This window comes from Rhinoderma darwinii, unplaced genomic scaffold, assembly GCF_050947455.1.
Source record: "Rhinoderma darwinii isolate aRhiDar2 unplaced genomic scaffold, aRhiDar2.hap1 Scaffold_1039, whole genome shotgun sequence".
NCBI classification, from domain to species: domain Eukaryota; kingdom Metazoa; phylum Chordata; class Amphibia; order Anura; family Rhinodermatidae; genus Rhinoderma; species Rhinoderma darwinii.
In genome coordinates, this window is record NW_027461922.1 from 85,686 (window position 1) to 105,977 (window position 20,292).

General features: G+C 49.6%; 5 non-coding genes and 3 pseudogenes across 5 annotated transcripts; all 8 read left to right on the forward strand.

Moving 5' to 3' along the window:
• Positions 1–278: 278 nt before the first annotated feature.
• LOC142698873 (U2 spliceosomal RNA) lies at positions 279–468 on the forward strand. Its single transcript, XR_012865824.1, has one exon. It is a non-coding gene; the product is annotated as a U2 spliceosomal RNA (small nuclear RNA).
• Positions 469–1,748: 1,280 nt separating this feature from the next.
• On the forward strand, positions 1,749–1,850 carry LOC142698879 (U2 spliceosomal RNA; annotated as a pseudogene).
• A 6,393-nt stretch (positions 1,851–8,243) lies between these two features.
• On the forward strand, positions 8,244–8,424 carry LOC142698864 (U2 spliceosomal RNA; annotated as a pseudogene).
• A 1,280-nt stretch (positions 8,425–9,704) lies between these two features.
• Positions 9,705–9,895, forward strand: LOC142698855 (U2 spliceosomal RNA). Its single transcript, XR_012865812.1, has one exon. It is a non-coding gene; the product is annotated as a U2 spliceosomal RNA (small nuclear RNA).
• A 1,284-nt stretch (positions 9,896–11,179) lies between these two features.
• Positions 11,180–11,370, forward strand: LOC142698856 (U2 spliceosomal RNA). Its single transcript, XR_012865813.1, has one exon. It is a non-coding gene; the product is annotated as a U2 spliceosomal RNA (small nuclear RNA).
• Positions 11,371–12,650: 1,280 nt separating this feature from the next.
• Positions 12,651–12,841, forward strand: LOC142698857 (U2 spliceosomal RNA). Its single transcript, XR_012865814.1, has one exon. It is a non-coding gene; the product is annotated as a U2 spliceosomal RNA (small nuclear RNA).
• Positions 12,842–14,152: 1,311 nt separating this feature from the next.
• On the forward strand, positions 14,153–14,294 carry LOC142698880 (U2 spliceosomal RNA; annotated as a pseudogene).
• A 1,312-nt stretch (positions 14,295–15,606) lies between these two features.
• On the forward strand, positions 15,607–15,804 carry LOC142698858 (U2 spliceosomal RNA). Its single transcript, XR_012865815.1, has one exon. It is a non-coding gene; the product is annotated as a U2 spliceosomal RNA (small nuclear RNA).
• The last annotated feature ends 4,488 nt before the right edge of the window (positions 15,805–20,292 follow it).

Here is a 20,292-nt window from a genome sequence, read left to right on the forward strand (position 1 = left end):
ATGCTTTAACTGTTGATGATTGCATACGTCTAAGCCTAAATTATTTATTTATCTATTTTTGGAAAGAAAAGAAAGAACTAGGAATAGAGAAAGCAGAAGAAAAATGGAAGCAAAAGAAATGGAATTCTGTAATGGGAGTGTAGAATAGATATTTAGGGGGAAATAATGTATAAATATACTTACCTTTTACGATGATGATGTGAGTCTTGAGATCTGTGAAGAGAAAAAGATGGTGATTTTAAGTTTTGAGACTTGTGATCTGAGTAAAAAAAAAAAAGATAAAAAAAAAAAAAAAAAAAAAAAAAAAAAAAAAAATCTGTTCTTATCAGTTTAATATCTGATACGTCCCCTATCTGGGGACCATATATTAAATGGATTTTTAGAACAGGGAGATGGAAATAGAGCTTGCTCTGTCCACTCCACGCATTGACCTGGTATTGCAGTATTTCCAGGACCGGTGCACCCTTCCCTTATGTGTTGACTAAAATCAGATTCCAAAAGTGCTATTTGTGTTTGCTATTGTTTTTGTCTTTCTGATGGGATCTCCCCTTTTAATCCCATTATTTCAACACCTGTTGGACAATGCATTTGTACAGTCATGTGTGATAATGAGCTCATTTATTAAATGCAATTAATGAATACATTGCCACCTCTTGTTGTGTGTGTGTGTGTGTGTGTGTCTTCTGTGTTTCTGTGTTTCCGGCATTTCACATTGGAACAGCTCATTCACCTTCCTTGTCTTCTCTCCGCCCTCCCTCCTAGGTAAGTTAAAGAGCTGCACCTGAGCCAGCCACTGATTGATGCAGCACCACAGTCAAATAGTGGAGTGGAGTGGAGTAGGGGAACAGCAAACAGCCATTAAAGCAGCCAGCCGCCTACCCGCCACAATGGACCTACCTGTGTACACTAGATGGATGTGATGGAATGTACTGTCGTCCCTACATTTCAAGAAGAAGTAAGAATTGCAGTTGCAACAAACCCTTGCTTGCCTACAAAGAGAGCAGCAATTTGGATTTGTTACTTTGTTACCTGGAAGAATAACAAACTGTGCAAGGATGGAGGTTGTAGGAGCAAGGAGAAGTTGTCTGTAAAGTTGGTGGATGCTTATTTTCCATTTTGCAGTCCCTTGTCTCCCTCTTGTGGCCTCCTGGAGGCAAATAAATGTGCAAAAAAAAGACAGCCTGGCGGCCGGCTGTTGCAGTGTTGCCCTCTCAGGCAACACTGAGTGACTGACTGAGCCTCACCGTCTTATATAAAGTTCAGACGGAACTTTGCACGTGTCATAGTGGAGCCCTCAGGATTCCAGAGCCAGCTTTCTGACATCATAATGGGGCCTCAGAGATAGATAAAAGCCTGGGCCCAGGCAGTGTTGGTCAGTGCTGCTCAGCAGGCAGCACTGGACTGGATTAAAGCTGATACAAGGTGTGAAGGAACAAGGGGTGGCTGTGGGCATGCACTTGCTGCCGCTGCCAGTGTTTATCTGCATGGCAGGAGGGCATTTGGGCGTTGCCAGGAAGGCGTTTTTATGTAGATTCCTCCTCTTTCAGCACTGCATTGTGGTGCAAGCAAAAGAAGCAAATCCTGTGTAGCTTCCTCTCCGGCCTTTATTCACCTCCCTCCCGCTTAGTAGCTGTAAATGTGTGTGAGCCTGCAGGGCCCCATGGAATTGCCTAGGAGTAGGCTGAATCGCTGCAAGGGGTGAACAGCAGTATGGGACAGGCTCGGTCAACGGCCGGCCCATTCGGGTTATCGCTTCTCGGCCTTTTGGCTAAGATCAAGTGTAGTATCTGTTCTTATCAGTCCTTGTAAGGATAGATAGCTCGGAGAACCACTGGGGGCTATAAACACTAGCTTAGCGATCCAAGAGCGTTCCAGACGAAGCCGGCGACGAACTGCGGAGAAGAACCAGCGAAGACGACGATCCAGAAGGGAGAAGCCGCCATCGGGGAAGAAGCTCCGGGAGATCGCTGCCGGGAAGAAGAAGGAGAACTGCGACAGAGACCTTCGGAGAAGAGCCGCTGCTGAAGGGGATCTTTGAAGAAGCTCGGCCGCAGAAGAAGCTCGACGAGGAACCGCTGCGGAAGAAATTTCGTGGAAGAACCTCGGCCAGCAAGGAGAAGATTTGCATAGCTCCGCCCCCTTCGGGAAAGAGCTATCGAAGATCCTCCCCAAGCGACAGGAACAGCTGGAAGAAGCCATGGCCTCAACCAGCAACCCTGCCACCCAGAAGAAGAAGGCTGATGGACCAGGTGAGCCGGCCCAGGCCAGGACATCTCCTCCTGAAGCCTCCTCAAGCCAACAGGCCACCAGGAAGCCGAACCAGGCTGCTCCAACCCTGGAGCCCTGGATGAAGCAGACGGTGGCCCTGAAGCTGAAGGAGGTGGACGGGAGAGTGCCGGACATGACGGAAGAAGTGTTCTGCCAGAAGATGCTCCTGGACCAGGGCTTCGCTAAGCCGGAGACCATCAGCATCCAGGCCTTCATGACCGGGATGTTCTTCGTGACCTTCGCTTCGATCAACATCTGCAGAAGGTACTGGGAGATGGTGAAAGCGGCGAGGCCTGAATCCCCTTTCTCTCGCTTTGTGGGCAACTGCCCTGTCCAAAGAGAGGAAAGGCGGGTGACGGTCTCAATGCGGAACCCACACACCCCCGGCAAAGACATCACCACGCTCCTGAAGCGGTTCTGCACAGTGGTGAGGGAACCCACCCACATCCTGAACGGACTCGGCTTCTGGACTGGCAAGTGGTCGGTAATCGTCCGACTGAACAAGGATTCCAGCGCGGAAGACGGCCTCCAACACCTGCCCCAGTCATTCTCGCTGGGCAACTCCTACGGCCTCATCTACTACCCGGACATGCCGCAGATCTGCAGGAGATGCAGCAAGAAGGGTCATTCGGTGAAGGACTGCAAGGAGGACGCCTGCAAGAACTGCCGGGTAACAGGACACGAGACCAAAGACTGCCCGAAACGGACAATGTGCAACCTCTGCGGACAAGCAGCCCACTCCTACAAGGACTGCCCGAAGAGGGATTGATCCTGGGCAACTGTAGCGGCGAAAGCTCCGGCCAGAGGGAACCCCGCCCCAGCCAGAGCTCCAGCGGCGCAGAAGACCGGGAATAAGAAGGATGGTAAGAAGACGACAGTCCCTCCCCCCCGTCTCCCGGCCCTCCCTCGCCCTACCCTTCCCACCCTCCCTCGCCCGGCCCTCCCCACCCCCCCGTCCCCAACCCCTGTCACCCCCACTGAGGCTCTCACCTTCTCCTACCCACCCATCTCAGTGGTCCTGTCACCTGCACCTCTCCCAACCCAGCCTCCCTTCTCCCCAGCTCCAGCAGCACTAACATCTTCCCCTCCAGCTGCTGGAGTCCTCTCCCTGGAGGATTTTCCCCCTCTTGTCTCCTCAGGTGCCATCCAGAGGAAGAGAAAGGTGAGGGACAGCCCAGCTGCTGAGTCCTCAAAGCGACAAGTCGTGGAAATCTGCGAAGATTCCCTTGCGCAGCAGGAGGAAATGGAGCAGATGGTGGAGGAACTCGTGTCTGAACATGAGGTCATCGACTTCACAACAGACATCCAGGTGGCTACAATCCTGGAACAATTTTTGTCAGAGGGCCTGCTGGATCTTCCGGACCCGCCAGGAGAGGAGGATCCGCCCGACCGGACTGGTAACTAAGGTGTATCGTTTGCACTAACCTTCTTTATTCTCCCCCATGGCTGCTAAACTTAACATCTTTAGCCTCAATGTGAGGAGTGTTAGAGATAGGACTAGATGTCAGATGGTGCTAACTTTTCTTTCCAAGCAGTCGAGTGATGTATTTATGCTGCAGGAATGTACTCTCCCCTCTTCCAGGTCATACCATCATCTGGCCAGGCAGTGGACCCATGGCCCGTCCTACTGGTCTGGTGGGGGCGACTGTAAGTCTGCAGGGGTTGCCATCCTGATTAGGGGAAGCGTATTTACTGTTGACTCTGTCCAGGAGCTCGCCTGCGGCCGCTTGTTGGTCGTAGACGGTTCCTGGGCAGGAGAGCCGATTAGGCTCATCAACGTGTACGCTCCCCCTATGAAGGCTGAGCGCCTGGAACTATTCCAGACCCTGCGGACCCAGCTCGCCACCACTAGGGCAGTGGTGATGGCCGGGGACTTCAACTGCCCCATCGAAGAGGATGGACGAAGTTCCGGCACTTCAATCAAACTGGATGTCAGTTCCAAACTGCTTATCGAGATGGTAACCGAAGCATCCTTGCAGGACGTTGTGGGCTCCATGGGGATTGGCTCTGTGAACTATTCATGGAGCCGACCCGATGGCTCACTTCGTTCTCGGATTGACTTTGTGTTCACCTCCCGGGCAGTCAAGCAGCATGGGCACTCCATGGTCCCCTGCTTCTTCTCTGACCACAGGGCCATTCTCTTCCAGGGTGCCATCGGCCACGGTTTTCCTCCCGGCCCTGGCTCCTGGAAGCTGAATTGTGCCCTGCTGGAAAGAGAGGAGGTACTGGCGGAACTTAGAGACGCCTATATTGTTTGGAGGAATGATAAAGTTTTCTTTGACAAAACCTGTGACTGGTGGGAATATGTTAAAGTTGAATTTCGTTGTTTCTTTCAGGCAAAAAGTCGTCAACAGGCGTGTGAGAGGAAGAGAGACTTCAGAGAGATGCAGCGTCAGCTGCGATCCCTGCAAGACCTCCTTCAATGCGGCTGGGACGTCAGGAAGGAGCTGGAGGAAGCCAAAAAGGGCCTGAAAAGGCACTTTGAGGAGGAATCCAAGCGAATTGTCTTTCGTTCCAAGGTGGAGAACCTGGAGAAGGGTGAGAAATGTAACTCGTTCTTTTTCAGGAAACTCCATGCCGGCCACACGCCCCTGAAGGAACTTCGAGATGAGACCGGAAACATGCATTCTGGGAAGAAGGAGGTGATGGGAGTCGTCACAGACTACTACCGAAGCCTCTACTCCCGGAAAACCACTGACCCCGAAGCCGCCGATAAATTCCTGTCAGGTATCACTAATCATCTTGATCCTGCAGGTACGGAGGCTATGGATGTACCCCTGACAGTGGAGGAACTGCTCTCTGCCGCTAAATCCTTCAGACCCGGCAGGACCCCGGGCAGTGATGGTCTCCCAGCAGAGCTCTATGTAGCGCTGGGGGACTTGATCAGTCCGGACCTGCTGGAGCTCTATGAGGAGATGGTGGTGGAGGGTAGAATGCCACCGTCCTTGAGAGAAGGCATGATCACGATCTTGTATAAGCGGAAGGGGGAGAGATGTGACCTGAAAAACTGGCGTCCCATCTCTCTCCTGAACGTGGACTACAAGATCCTCGCCAAAGTATTGGCCAACAGACTGAAGGTTGTCATCGGACAGATCATCGGATCGGACCAAACCTGCGGCATTCCTGGCCGTAGGGTGGCCGACAGTCTTGCCCTGGTGAGGGACACGGTGCATTACATGCAAAGCCGCCGTACACACGCGGCCCTGGTCAGTCTGGATCAGGAGAAGGCTTTTGACCGGGTCTCTCACGAATTCATGGGTAAGGCTCTGCGTAGGCTGCGGCTTGGCAGGTTGTTCTGTTTGTATGTTAACCTGATGTATTGCGACATTTACAGCTCGGTGCTGGTGAACGGCTGGAAGACTGACCCCTTTCCTGTATCGTCGGGGGTTAGACAAGGCTGTCCTCTTTCACCTCTCCTTTTTGTTTGTGTTATAGAGCTCTTCGCAGAGGCTATCCGGCAGAATGGAGAGATCAGAGGGATCACCGCACCAGGTCCAGGACACTTCGAGGTCAAATGCTCGCTGTACATGGACGACGTGACCGTCTTCTGCGCTGACCAGAGTTCGGTGACTGCACTCGTCCAGACCTGTGAGGAGTTCGGACGCGCTTCAGGGGCAAAAGTCAACTGCGGGAAGTCGGAAGCCATGCTCTTCGGAAAGTGGTACCTGCCTTCTCCTGCCTCCTTCCCGTTTACTATCAAGCCGGACTTCATCAAAATTCTGGGAGTCTGGTTCGGTAAGGAAGGTGCAGCCCTAAAGTCGTGGGAAGAACGCTTGGCCAAAGTCAACCAAAGGATCGGACTGTGGAGCCTCAGACAACTCACTATTGAGGGCAAAGCAATGGTCCTGCGTAACGAAGTCTTGCCTGTGCTACAATACACTGCACAGGCATGGCCCCCTCTTGCCACCGTCTCGAGGGCCATTACCAGGACTGTGTTTCGCTTCATCTGGGGCTCGAAAATGGACAGAGTAAAGCGGACTGTTATGTACAAGGAGCCCCGCAAAGGTGGGAAGGGTATACCCGACATTCCCACTCTGCTGCGGATCGCTTTTGTATGTGACTGTGTTCGTAGGACTCTGAGGACAGCAAACGGCTCTGCGGGCAAGGCCATGTCCCGCTACTTCCTCCTTCCCCTCTGGCGAGGTTTTGGCTGGGACAAGTGGGACAGCTCCTTCCCTTACAACTGGCACGCTCCCTGGTTCTACGGAGATGTCGTCCGGTTCGTGAGGGAGCATCAACTGGAGGGTCTTAAGCCCGACTTGTGGAAACCTAAGACGATCCACAAGCACATCAGAGCAAAGGACTCACTGGAGTCTGTTCCAGGGCTTCATGCCGACACGTTGGAGACTGTTTGGACTAACGTGTCATCTGGCAGGTTGACCAACGGGCACAAGGACATTTCATGGATGGCCATCCAGGGAGGACTGCCTCTTAGGTCATTCATGCATGCCCGCAACCTGTGCAAGACCCGGTACTGCCCCAGGTGCCCCTTCACGGAGGAAACATCTTTGCACATTTTCTGGCAGTGCCCCTTTGCACAGGGTCTGTTGAAAGCCTTGGAACATGAACTCAAGGACTCAGTACCCAGGAACAGACTGTCGTACCGCTCGGTACTTTATGGACTATTTCCTGGGAATACCACGGATGGAGCAATCCAGGAAGCCTGGCGCCTTATGAACTGCTTTAAGGACGCTATATGGTTTGCCAGGAACCGTCTGATTTTGCGGAGAGAGAGTGTGTCCGTCCAGGACTGCCGCAGGCTGATCCACAGCCTGCTCAGAGACTATTCCACCTGGGACAGCCCGGACGTCGATGAGGAAGAGGACTGATACTCCCCTTCCCCCCACTCTCCCTTCTTGTGTGTTGTCTTTCAATAAAGCTTCGGGCCTGTGATTTCCCCCTTCCCTATCCCCTCCTACCCACTCCCCTATCCCATCACTTGTCTGTAATGCTTTGTTGTTTGGCTTTAGTGAATGCAAGAATGTTAGTGTAGCATGTGGTGTAATGTATAGCATAGGCTAGACTGTACTGTGTATTATACTGTCATGTTATGTTCGACGACTGTTATTATTTATTATTTGCTGCTTCATGGCTTGCGCTGCGTCGCAGTAATGTTTGTATGATGACGATTGATTGTCAATAAAGCATTTTTCAATCAAAAAATCTGTTCTTATCAGTGGTTAGTAATCATCCCTGCCGGTGGTACGTGGGCCATCGTAGGGGGATGACAGAACGCCGAGGTGAGGGCAGGGAACCACAACGGTCATCGCTCTGGTGTACGCATTTGGTTTAAAGGTACCATTTGTAGGTGACCAGGCGACCGCCGGATCGAGGTCAGGAGGTCGGGTAGTTTGAAAGCCCGAGTTGCTATGTGCCCCAGGGCTGGTGACCCTGGGGTGCCCTAACTCACTGGGGGTGGGATCCCACTGAGTGAAGGCACACTTGCACGCACTCTTCTTTCACACTTTTAAGCACACACCTTTATTCTCCCGGCCTTCTGGCTGGGAGATGAGGAATTTTTATATACCTGGCGGATGTCCAGGCTGTATCACAGCGCACATCCACTTATTTAATTTTGTTTTTCACTGTGTGTTTGTCACGTTTGTCACAAGGATTTTGGGATGCGGTGCCCTTTTGGGACCCTCCTGAGGTCTAGGGGGAAAATGTGTGGCCTTCTGGTTCCTTTTTCCCCTGCAACCCGGCCTCCCTTCTTCGGAGGGGAGGTGCAACTAGGATGCAGGCTCCTAGGTGGACACTGGGGTGGCAGCCCAGGTAGAAGCCTAGGAGTGTGTTTGGGTCTCCCTAAGCTTCGGCGAGGGGGGACCATCGATCCTTGATCCTCTAGGCCTATGGTTTGGAGGGTCAGGGAATGGTTATGCGGGGCCTCTCTCTTTTAAGAGAAGGGCTGCGATAGACCGCATCCTTGTGCACTTTTTGTGTGGCACCTCTGCACTTTTTATGCACTTGGGTGATAGAAAGCACGGCTCGGGCTTTCAATAAAAATCTGTTCTTATCAGTTTAATATCTGATACGTCCCCTATCTGGGGACCATATATTAAATGGATTTTTAGAACAGGGAGATGGAAATAGAGCTTGCTCTGTCCACTCCACGCATTGACCTGGTATTGCAGTATTTCCAGGACCGGTGCACCCTTCCCTTATGTGTTGACTAAAATCAGATTCCAAAAGTGCTATTTGTGTTTGCTATTGTTTTTGTCTTTCTGATGGGATCTCCCCTTTTAATCCCATTATTTCAACACCTGTTGGACAATGCATTTGTACAGTCATGTGTGATAATGAGCTCATTTATTAAATGCAATTAATGAATACATTGCCACCTCTTGTTGTGTGTGTGTGTGTGTGTGTGTCTTCTGTGTTTCTGTGTTTCCGGCATTTCACATTGGAACAGCTCATTCACCTTCCTTGTCTTCTCTCCGCCCTCCCTCCTAGGTAAGTTAAAGAGCTGCACCTGAGCCAGCCACTGATTGATGCAGCACCACAGTCAAATAGTGGAGTGGAGTGGAGTAGGGGAACAGCAAACAGCCATTAAAGCAGCCAGCCGCCTACCCGCCACAATGGACCTACCTGTGTACACTAGATGGATGTGATGGAATGTACTGTCGTCCCTACATTTCAAGAAGAAGTAAGAATTGCAGTTGCAACAAACCCTTGCTTGCCTACAAAGAGAGCAGCAATTTGGATTTGTTACTTTGTTACCTGGAAGAATAACAAACTGTGCAAGGATGGAGGTTGTAGGAGCAAGGAGAAGTTGTCTGTAAAGTTGGTGGATGCTTATTTTCCATTTTGCAGTCCCTTGTCTCCCTCTTGTGGCCTCCTGGAGGCAAATAAATGTGCAAAAAAAAGACAGCCTGGCGGCCGGCTGTTGCAGTGTTGCCCTCTCAGGCAACACTGAGTGACTGACTGAGCCTCACCGTCTTATATAAAGTTCAGACGGAACTTTGCACGTGTCATAGTGGAGCCCTCAGGATTCCAGAGCCAGCTTTCTGACATCATAATGGGGCCTCAGAGATAGATAAAAGCCTGGGCCCAGGCAGTGTTGGTCAGTGCTGCTCAGCAGGCAGCACTGGACTGGATTAAAGCTGATACAAGGTGTGAAGGAACAAGGGGTGGCTGTGGGCATGCACTTGCTGCCGCTGCCAGTGTTTATCTGCATGGCAGGAGGGCATTTGGGCGTTGCCAGGAAGGCGTTTTTATGTAGATTCCTCCTCTTTCAGCACTGCATTGTGGTGCAAGCAAAAGAAGCAAATCCTGTGTAGCTTCCTCTCCGGCCTTTATTCACCTCCCTCCCGCTTAGTAGCTGTAAATGTGTGTGAGCCTGCAGGGCCCCATGGAATTGCCTAGGAGTAGGCTGAATCGCTGCAAGGGGTGAACAGCAGTATGGGACAGGCTCGGTCAACGGCCGGCCCATTCGGGTTATCGCTTCTCGGCCTTTTGGCTAAGATCAAGTGTAGTATCTGTTCTTATCAGTTTAATATCTGATACGTCCCCTATCTGGGGACCATATATTAAATGGATTTTTAGAACAGGGAGATGGAAATAGAGCTTGCTCTGTCCACTCCACGCATTGACCTGGTATTGCAGTATTTCCAGGACCGGTGCACCCTTCCCTTATGTGTTGACTAAAATCAGATTCCAAAAGTGCTATTTGTGTTTGCTATTGTTTTTGTCTTTCTGATGGGATCTCCCCTTTTAATCCCATTATTTCAACACCTGTTGGACAATGCATTTGTACAGTCATGTGTGATAATGAGCTCATTTATTAAATGCAATTAATGAATACATTGCCACCTCTTGTTGTGTGTGTGTGTGTGTGTGTGTCTTCTGTGTTTCTGTGTTTCCGGCATTTCACATTGGAACAGCTCATTCACCTTCCTTGTCTTCTCTCCGCCCTCCCTCCTAGGTAAGTTAAAGAGCTGCACCTGAGCCAGCCACTGATTGATGCAGCACCACAGTCAAATAGTGGAGTGGAGTGGAGTAGGGGAACAGCAAACAGCCATTAAAGCAGCCAGCCGCCTACCCGCCACAATGGACCTACCTGTGTACACTAGATGGATGTGATGGAATGTACTGTCGTCCCTACATTTCAAGAAGAAGTAAGAATTGCAGTTGCAACAAACCCTTGCTTGCCTACAAAGAGAGCAGCAATTTGGATTTGTTACTTTGTTACCTGGAAGAATAACAAACTGTGCAAGGATGGAGGTTGTAGGAGCAAGGAGAAGTTGTCTGTAAAGTTGGTGGATGCTTATTTTCCATTTTGCAGTCCCTTGTCTCCCTCTTGTGGCCTCCTGGAGGCAAATAAATGTGCAAAAAAAAGACAGCCTGGCGGCCGGCTGTTGCAGTGTTGCCCTCTCAGGCAACACTGAGTGACTGACTGAGCCTCACCGTCTTATATAAAGTTCAGACGGAACTTTGCACGTGTCATAGTGGAGCCCTCAGGATTCCAGAGCCAGCTTTCTGACATCATAATGGGGCCTCAGAGATAGATAAAAGCCTGGGCCCAGGCAGTGTTGGTCAGTGCTGCTCAGCAGGCAGCACTGGACTGGATTAAAGCTGATACAAGGTGTGAAGGAACAAGGGGTGGCTGTGGGCATGCACTTGCTGCCGCTGCCAGTGTTTATCTGCATGGCAGGAGGGCATTTGGGCGTTGCCAGGAAGGCGTTTTTATGTAGATTCCTCCTCTTTCAGCACTGCATTGTGGTGCAAGCAAAAGAAGCAAATCCTGTGTAGCTTCCTCTCCGGCCTTTATTCACCTCCCTCCCGCTTAGTAGCTGTAAATGTGTGTGAGCCTGCAGGGCCCCATGGAATTGCCTAGGAGTAGGCTGAATCAATCGCTGCAAGGGGTGAACAGCAGTATGGGACAGGCTCGGGCAAGGCAAGGGCCGCTCGGGTTATCGCTTCTCGGCCTTTTGGCTAAGATCAAGTGTAGTATCTGTTCTTATCAGTTTAATATCTGATACGTCCCCTATCTGGGGACCATATATTAAATGGATTTTTAGAACAGGGAGATGGAAATAGAGCTTGCTCTGTCCACTCCACGCATTGACCTGGTATTGCAGTATTTCCAGGACCGGTGCACCCTTCCCTTATGTGTTGACTAAAATCAGATTCCAAAAGTGCTATTTGTGTTTGCTATTGTTTTTGTCTTTCTGATGGGATCTCCCCTTTTAATCCCATTATTTCAACACCTGTTGGACAATGCATTTGTACAGTCATGTGTGATAATGAGCTCATTTATTAAATGCAATTAATGAATACATTGCCACCTCTTGTTGTGTGTGTGTGTGTGTGTGTGTCTTCTGTGTTTCTGTGTTTCCGGCATTTCACATTGGAACAGCTCATTCACCTTCCTTGTCTTCTCTCCGCCCTCCCTCCTAGGTAAGTTAAAGAGCTGCACCTGAGCCAGCCACTGATTGATGCAGCACCACAGTCAAATAGTGGAGTGGAGTGGAGTAGGGGAACAGCAAACAGCCATTAAAGCAGCCAGCCGCCTACCCGCCACAATGGACCTACCTGTGTACACTAGATGGATGTGATGGAATGTACTGTCGTCCCTACATTTCAAGAAGAAGTAAGAATTGCAGTTGCAACAAACCCTTGCTTGCCTACAAAGAGAGCAGCAATTTGGATTTGTTACTTTGTTACCTGGAAGAATAACAAACTGTGCAAGGATGGAGGTTGTAGGAGCAAGGAGAAGTTGTCTGTAAAGTTGGTGGATGCTTATTTTCCATTTTGCAGTCCCTTGTCTCCCTCTTGTGGCCTCCTGGAGGCAAATAAATGTGCAAAAAAAAGACAGCCTGGCGGCCGGCTGTTGCAGTGTTGCCCTCTCAGGCAACACTGAGTGACTGACTGAGCCTCACCGTCTTATATAAAGTTCAGACGGAACTTTGCACGTGTCATAGTGGAGCCCTCAGGATTCCAGAGCCAGCTTTCTGACATCATAATGGGGCCTCAGAGATAGATAAAAGCCTGGGCCCAGGCAGTGTTGGTCAGTGCTGCTCAGCAGGCAGCACTGGACTGGATTAAAGCTGATACAAGGTGTGAAGGAACAAGGGGTGGCTGTGGGCATGCACTTGCTGCCGCTGCCAGTGTTTATCTGCATGGCAGGAGGGCATTTGGGCGTTGCCAGGAAGGCGTTTTTATGTAGATTCCTCCTCTTTCAGCACTGCATTGTGGTGCAAGCAAAAGAAGCAAATCCTGTGTAGCTTCCTCTCCGGCCTTTATTCACCTCCCTCCCGCTTAGTAGCTGTAAATGTGTGTGAGCCTGCAGGGCCCCATGGAATTGCCTAGGAGTAGGCTGAATCGCTGCAAGGGGTGAACAGCAGTATGGGACAGGCTCGGTCAACGGCCGGCCCATTCGGGTTATCGCTTCTCGGCCTTTTGGCTAAGATCAAGTGTAGTATCTGTTCTTATCAGTTTAATATCTGATACGTCCCCTATCTGGGGACCATATATTAAATGGATTTTTAGAACAGGGAGATGGAAATAGAGCTTGCTCTGTCCACTCCACGCATTGACCTGGTATTGCAGTATTTCCAGGACCGGTGCACCCTTCCCTTATGTGTTGACTAAAATCAGATTCCAAAAGTGCTATTTGTGTTTGCTATTGTTTTTGTCTTTCTGATGGGATCTCCCCTTTTAATCCCATTATTTCAACACCTGTTGGACAATGCATTTGTACAGTCATGTGTGATAATGAGCTCATTTATTAAATGCAATTAATTAATACATTGCCACCTCTTGTTGTGTGTGTGTGTGTGTGTGTGTGTGTGTGTGTGTGTGTGTGTGTGTGTCTTCTGTGTTTCCGGCATTTCACATTGGAACAGCTCATTCACCTTCCTTGTCTTCTCTCCGCCCTCCCTTTTAGGTAAGTTAAAGAGCTGCACCTGAGCCAGCCACTGATTGATGCAGCACCACAGTCAAATAGTGGAGTGGAGTGGAGTAGGGGAACAGCAAACAGCCATTAAAGCAGCCAGCCGCCTACCCGCCACAATGGACCTACCTGTGTACACTAGATGGATGTGATGGAATGTACTGTCGTCCCTACATTTCAAGAAGAAGTAAGAATTGCAGTTGCAACAAACCCTTGCTTGCCTACAAAGAGAGCAGCAATTTGGATTTGTTACTTTGTTACCTGGAAGAATAACAAACTGTGCAAGGATGGAGGTTGTAGGAGCAAGGAGAAGTTGTCTGTAAAGTTGGTGGATGCTTATTTTCCATTTTGCAGTCCCTTGTCTCCCTCTTGTGGCCTCCTGGAGGCAAATAAATGTGCAAAAAAAAGACAGCCTGGCGGCCGGCTGTTGCAGTGTTGCCCTCTCAGGCAACACTGAGTGACTGACTGAGCCGCACCGTCTTATATAAAGTTCAGACGGAACTTTGCACGTGTCATAGTGGAGCCCTCAGGATTCCAGAGCCAGCTTTCTGACATCATAATGGGGCCTGCCTCAGAGATAGATAAAAGCCTGGGCCCAGGCAGTGTTGGTCAGTGCTGCTCAGCAGGCAGCACCGGACTGGACTGGATTAAAGCTGATACAAGGTGTGAAGGAACAAGGGGTGGCTGTGGGCATGCACTGGCTGCCGCTGCCAGTGTTTATCTGCATGGCAGCAGGGCATTTGGGCGTTGCCAGGAAGGCGTTTTTATGTAGATTCCTCCTCTTTCAGCACTGCATTGTGGTGCAAGCAAAAGAAGCAAATCCTGTCTGGCTTCCTCTCCGGCCTTTATTCACCTCCCTCCCGCTTAGTAGCTGTAAATGTGTGTGAGCCTGCAGGGCCCCATGGAATTGCCTAGGAGTAGGCTGAATCAATCGCTGCAAGGGGTGAACAGCAGTATGGGACAGGCTCGGGCAAGGCAAGGGCCGCTCGGGTTATCGCTTCTCGGCCTTTTGGCTAAGATCAAGTGTAGTGCTTTAGGGTATTGCCTTGTTTCTTGGTCAGGAGGTGCCCTGGTACCCTTTTCCTTGGCCTGGGGGGATCGTCTCTTTCACAAGAGACTTCACCCCTCTGCTGCTATTGGGGAGGAGGATTAGTCCAGGGCAACGAGGAGCGATCACCCACCTGACACCTCGGTGTTGAAGGTCTATCCTGAAAACCATCAGAATGGAGGCCATACCGGAATATATGAGGACCAGGAATGCTGTTCGTTTTACGGTGACGGAACTGGAAAGGACCAAGAAAGACCTGCGTTTCCTGAGCGAAGATTTGTTGCTGGGACTGTTTCGGCTGAGCAAGGAGGACATACTGGCGGTAATGGACTACCCACAGAGAGGTGTCTATGACGTCACGTTCATCAATGAAGAAACGTATTTGAAGTTTTCGGTAAACTTGTTGAAGTCACGTGAAGATCCAAAGTTGGAAGGTGTGGTGTTGGTACCACACTTTTCTGTGTGGCAGCGTCTTGTGACCGTCAAGATGTACTCGCCATATGTTGAAGAGGAGGATATTAGTATATTCCTAGGGAAGTATTGCGAGAAAGTTGTGGAGAAAGGCAAAGTTCTGAATGAATTTGGCTTCTGGACCGGAAAATGGAGATTTTTTTGTTCAATGAAACTGGACAGAACTTCAGGAAAAATGGTAACCCCACCAGCTCGCTTTAAAATTGGAAACACGACTGGAGATTTGTTCTTTTCTGGAATGGACATTTTTTGCAGGAACTGTAAGAAATATGGGCACAATACAGCAGAATGTCAAAAGATTGTGTGTACAAAATGTTTGCATGAAGGCCACGACTATCAAGACTGCAAAGAGGAAAAGATTTGTAACATGTGTGGAGAGGGTGGGCATGTCTTCAGGATATGTCCAAAGAGACATAGAAGAGGAGTGCAACAAGAGAGTGGAGCAAGCAGGGAGAAAAGTAAACCGAATATTGAAGAGGTTTCTTCAGTAACGGAAAAAGTGGAGAATAGTGGAGGAGGAGGTATTAAAGATACTGATGTGGGCAAAGGTAAAATTGCTGAAAAAAGGAAAATTGGGAAAGCTAAAATATCTAAAGAAGAAAGTGAAGAAAGAGAGGATATAATAAGAGAGTCGATTAATTTACGGAAGAAGGCGGATGTAGAGGTTTTGCGTGGAATAATAGAGACGCATTTGACAAAACAATTTTTCCGTTTTATGGAAACATATAAAATACCACCTTGGTTGGTGGAAGAGGTCAAGAATGAATGGGATGGTAAACCCCTGAAGCAGGAACTATTGGAGATGCTTGCTGTTTGCGCGGTTAGAAAAGGCTTGGTGACATGATTTAAATGTTTCTGATGTCAGGACTTTGATGTTTTTTGTTCTTATCTGTTGTTCATGTTTTGCAAAATTCTTCTGATATAATGTATTGTATTTTCTGAATAATTCAATAAAAAAGTAAAAAATCAAAAATCTGTTCTTATCAGTTTAATATCTGATACGTCCCCTATCTGGGGACCATATATTAAATGGATTTTTAGAACAGGGAGATGGAAATAGAGCTTGCTCTGTCCACTCCACGCATTGACCTGGTATTGCAGTATTTCCAGGACCGGTGCACCCTTCCCTTATGTGTTGACTAAAATCAGATTCCAAAAGTGCTATTTGTGTTTGCTATTGTTTTTGTCTTTCTGATGGGATCTCCCCTTTTAATCCCATTATTTCAACACCTGTTGGACAATGCATTTGTACAGTCATGTGTGATAATGAGCTCATTTATTAAATGCAATTAATTAATACATTGCCACCTCTTGTTGTGTGTGTGTGTGTGTGTGTGTGTGTGTGTGTGTGTGTGTGTGTGTGTGTGTGTGTGTGTGTGTGTGTGTGTGTGTCTTCTGTGTTTCCGGCATTTCACATTGGAACAGCTCATTCACCTTCCTTGTCTTCTCTCCGCCCTCCCTTTTAGGTAAGTTAAAGAGCTGCACCTGAGCCAGCCACTGATTGATGCAGCACCACAGTCAAATAGTGGAGTGGAGTGGAGTAGGGGAACAGCAAACAGCCATTAAAGCAGCCAGCCGCCTACCCGCCACAATGGACCTACCTGTGTACACTAGATGGATGTGATGGAATGTACTGTCGTCCCTACATTTCAAGAAGAAGTAAGAATTGCAGTTGCAACAAACCCTTGCTTGCCTACAAAGAGAGCAGCAATTTGGATTTGTTACTTTGTTACCTGGAAGAATAACAAACTGTGCAAGGATGGAGGTTGTAGGAGCAAGGAGAAGTTGTCTGTAAAGTTGGTGGATGCTTATTTTCCATTTTGCAGTCCCTTGTCTCCCTCTTGTGGCTTCCTGGAGGCAAATAAATGTGCAAAAAAAAGACAGCCTGGCGGCCGGCTGTTGCAGTGTTGCCCTCTCAGGCAACACTGAGTGACTGACTGAGCCGCACCGTCTTATATAAAGTTCAGACGGAACTTTGCACGTGTCATAGTGGAGCCCTCAGGATTCCAGAGCCAGCTTTCTGACATCATAATGGGGCCTGCCTCAGAGATAGATAAAAGCCTGGGCCCAGGCAGTGTTGGTCAGTGCTGCTCAGCAGGCAGCACCGGACTGGACTGGATTAAAGCTGATACAAGGTGTGAAGGAACAAGGGGTGGCTGTGGGCATGCACTGGCTGCCGCTGCCAGTGTTTATCTGCATGGCAGCAGGGCATTTGGGCGTTGCCAGGAAGGCGTTTTTATGTAGATTCCTCCTCTTTCAGCACTGCATTGTGGTGCAAGCAAAAGAAGCAAATCCTGTCTGGCTTCCTCTCCGGCCTTTATTCACCTCCCTCCCGCTTAGTAGCTGTAAATGTGTGTGAGCCTGCAGGGCCCCATGGAATTGCCTAGGAGTAGGCTGAATCAATCGCTGCAAGGGGTGAACAGCAGTATGGGACAGGCTCGGGCAAGGCAAGGGCCGCTCGGGTTATCGCTTCTCGGCCTTTTGGCTAAGACCAAGTGTATTTATACAGGAGGTTTTGTCAGAAGGTGCCTGGGGTACCCGGCTACTTGGCCTGGGGGGATCGTCACAGGTTTATCGCCTTGACTTCACCCCCCTGCAGCTATTGGGTAGTCGGACTAGTCCTCAGGCAACGAGAAGGGATCACTAGGCGGACGGCTTGCGCCGGACGGCCTAGAAGGGCGAATCCTTGTCGGGACAAGCTGAAAATGCCGTTTGCGTACGGATTCGTGACTGGGGAAACCCAGTTGCGACAATCTATCCGGATTGAGGTCGAGGAGAAACATCGCCAGCGGAAGAACCTGAAGTTCATAGTAGGGGAAATCCTGCTTGGCTTCTTCGGCCTCAGACGGGAGAACATCCTGTGTCTTAATGACCAGGAAGGCCGCGGACGATATACCATCTCCTTTTGTACCGCGGCCTGCTGCGACACCATCTGTGCAGCCCTGTCTGGTGCGGACCAGACAGAAGAGCGCCTGGACGGGCTCTATTTCGCATTCCTCTACGGGGAGGAATCTATTCCACTTGTCGTGGTGATGCACAGCCCGTTTGTCCCTGCCAGGGACATTGAGATCTTTCTTGGGCGATACTGTCGAGAAATCCACTTCAGCCATGAAGTTAAAAATGCGGAAGGCTTCTGGAATGGAAAGCGGAAGTATTTTGTGAAATTCTTCCAAGACCCAAATGGCATACGAGGCTTTATACATCCGCCAGCCAACTTTGCCATTGGGAGGAACCGGGGATATCTCTTTTACCCCCAGATGCCTCGGTTCTGCTGGAACTGCCAGTCGTATGGACATACGAAAGACGCATGCAGTGAGGGTCATGTCATACGCTGTAATAAATGTGGAGGCCTTGGGCACGTGGCCTCCAAATGCAGTTCCAGCACCATGTGTAACCTGTGCGGGGAGACAGGACACATGTACAAAGAATGTCCAAAGAGAACGCAGTCATTGAGGGGTGAACCCAAACCTGGGCCACCCCGACCGGGGCCAGGGCAGCAGCCTGCAACAGGTGCGGGCACTGCTGGTAATGCCCCGGGACCCACCGAAGGGTCAGGGCCAATACCCTCCGGGCCACGTGTGGAGGGTGGTCCTAGGGATTCCAAGGGGGCCGAGCAGGGCTGTTCTAGCTCTGTAATGAAGGCCCCAAGCTCCAACCCGGAGCCGGTCGGCAAAAAGTCTCGCCGGTCCTCGATACCCACAAAAGGGGACTGGGCAGAGACGGCGGCTGGTGAAGAGCCAAATAAGGAGTCCAGACGTAGGGGCTCCTTGCGGGATACCCCAAGCACCAGCCGCCGCCGATCGGCCGGGCAGCTAGAGTCGGTCCCTCTTGTCACGCCAATAGAGGGTCGGATGCTGACGGCTTTAGATGCAGTAGGCGGAATGATAAGGAAGAAGGAAGGGACCTCACAGGCTCCTGAGCAACCCAAGACGACCAGCGATCCGGAGGAACCTGTAGCCGCACCTGAGGTAGCAGTGGCCGGAGATCGTGACGGAGATGACATCAGCCAGGAGACCGAGGTGACGTCGAGTGAGGAGGACGAGGACGAGACGACGATGGATTTATCCAGTACGGGGAAGAGGTCAAGAGAGGAGGAGGTGTCTACAATAAAGAGGAAAACGTTATGCCGCAGTTCGGACGAAAGCGAATTCAGGGGAAGGGTCGGGTCGAAACATCTGTCCGGCTCTGACCCTGTGAACATCGTGGAGTTCGCGTCCCCGGATGCGGGGCAGCCTGACTCCCAGAGTATATCGGAGTCGGGCTCCTCAGAAGTGGACACTGACTCTCCATAAACTATGCCTTGTAGTACCCTAAAATTCTCCTCACTGAATGTGAGGTCCCTAAAGAGCCCTGTTCGCAGGGCTGCTTTGTTTTCTTACCTTGAGACTATGGACTTTGATTTTTGCCTACTGCAGGAGTGTGGAATCCCTAACAGCATGGACTATATGGATCTAAAACAAGATTGGAAGCTGGGCCCTTCGGTGTGGTCTGGAGCCAATGACTGTCGTTCTACAGGTGTGGGATTACTCTGCCGTGGCCATTTTATTTCTATACAAAATGTGATTGAGATTATGCCCGGCAGAGCTGTTTTAACCCACCTGCACATTAATGGACTTTTAATTCGTATTTTAAATGTGTATGCCCCTCCTGACAAACAGGAGCGGGCAGAACTTTTTAATATTTTACCACTGTTTTGTGTTGGGTCTGCCCCCCTGCTGGTAGGGGGTGATTTTAACTGCATAAGAGAAGGAGAGTGCCGGCAGGGGGGTGATGCAAATAGGAAAGACCACACTACCTACCTGCTCAAAAATTTTATTGATGATTTTAAATTACGCGATTGCTGGAAGGATCTCTTGCCAGGAGACGCAGGCGCCACATGGTCTAATGGAAGAGTGAGCTCCAGAATCGATTTTATTTTTGCCTCCCATGATTTTACCCCTCAAAAATGCATGCTTTTAAATAACATCTTTTCAGATCATAAACTCCTAAATGTGTCTCTGGAGCTGGAGGGAGAGCAAAAAGTAAGTAAGGGCCTCTGGAGGTTGAACGCCACGCTCCTGGAGGACCCTGAAATTAAAAATGAGTTTGTGCGGACCTACCAGTGCTGGCAATTACAGAGAAAACCCCACGGGACCATGCTGCACTGGTGGGAGGGCATTAAACCAAAAATTAAATTATTTTTTATCCGAGCAGGTAGGAAGAAAGCCAGAGAAAAGAAACAGTGGTTTTATGTTCTTAATAAGCGTCTACATGTGCTTTTTAAATTGAAGGATGTTGGGTTTGATGTGGATTCTGATATTTTAAACTTAAAAGCTGAAATAAAAAAATGTCTTGATGATAAAGGTAAACAAATAATTTTTAACTCCCACGTGAAGCATCTAGAAGAAGACGAGAAGTGCTCCCGATTCTTTTTTAAAAAGGTAAACGACAAAAGAGACGCTATTTTAAACCTAGAAGGGGAGACTTCCGTGGGAGGAATGTTAAAGGCAGCTTTTAATTTTTACCAACTCCTTTTTAGTAAAAAAGCCATTGATGAATCCTTTTTAAATCATGCTCTTAACTCCCTTGATTTTAAGTTAGATACTTTGGACCAGGAGGTTTTATCCCGGGATCT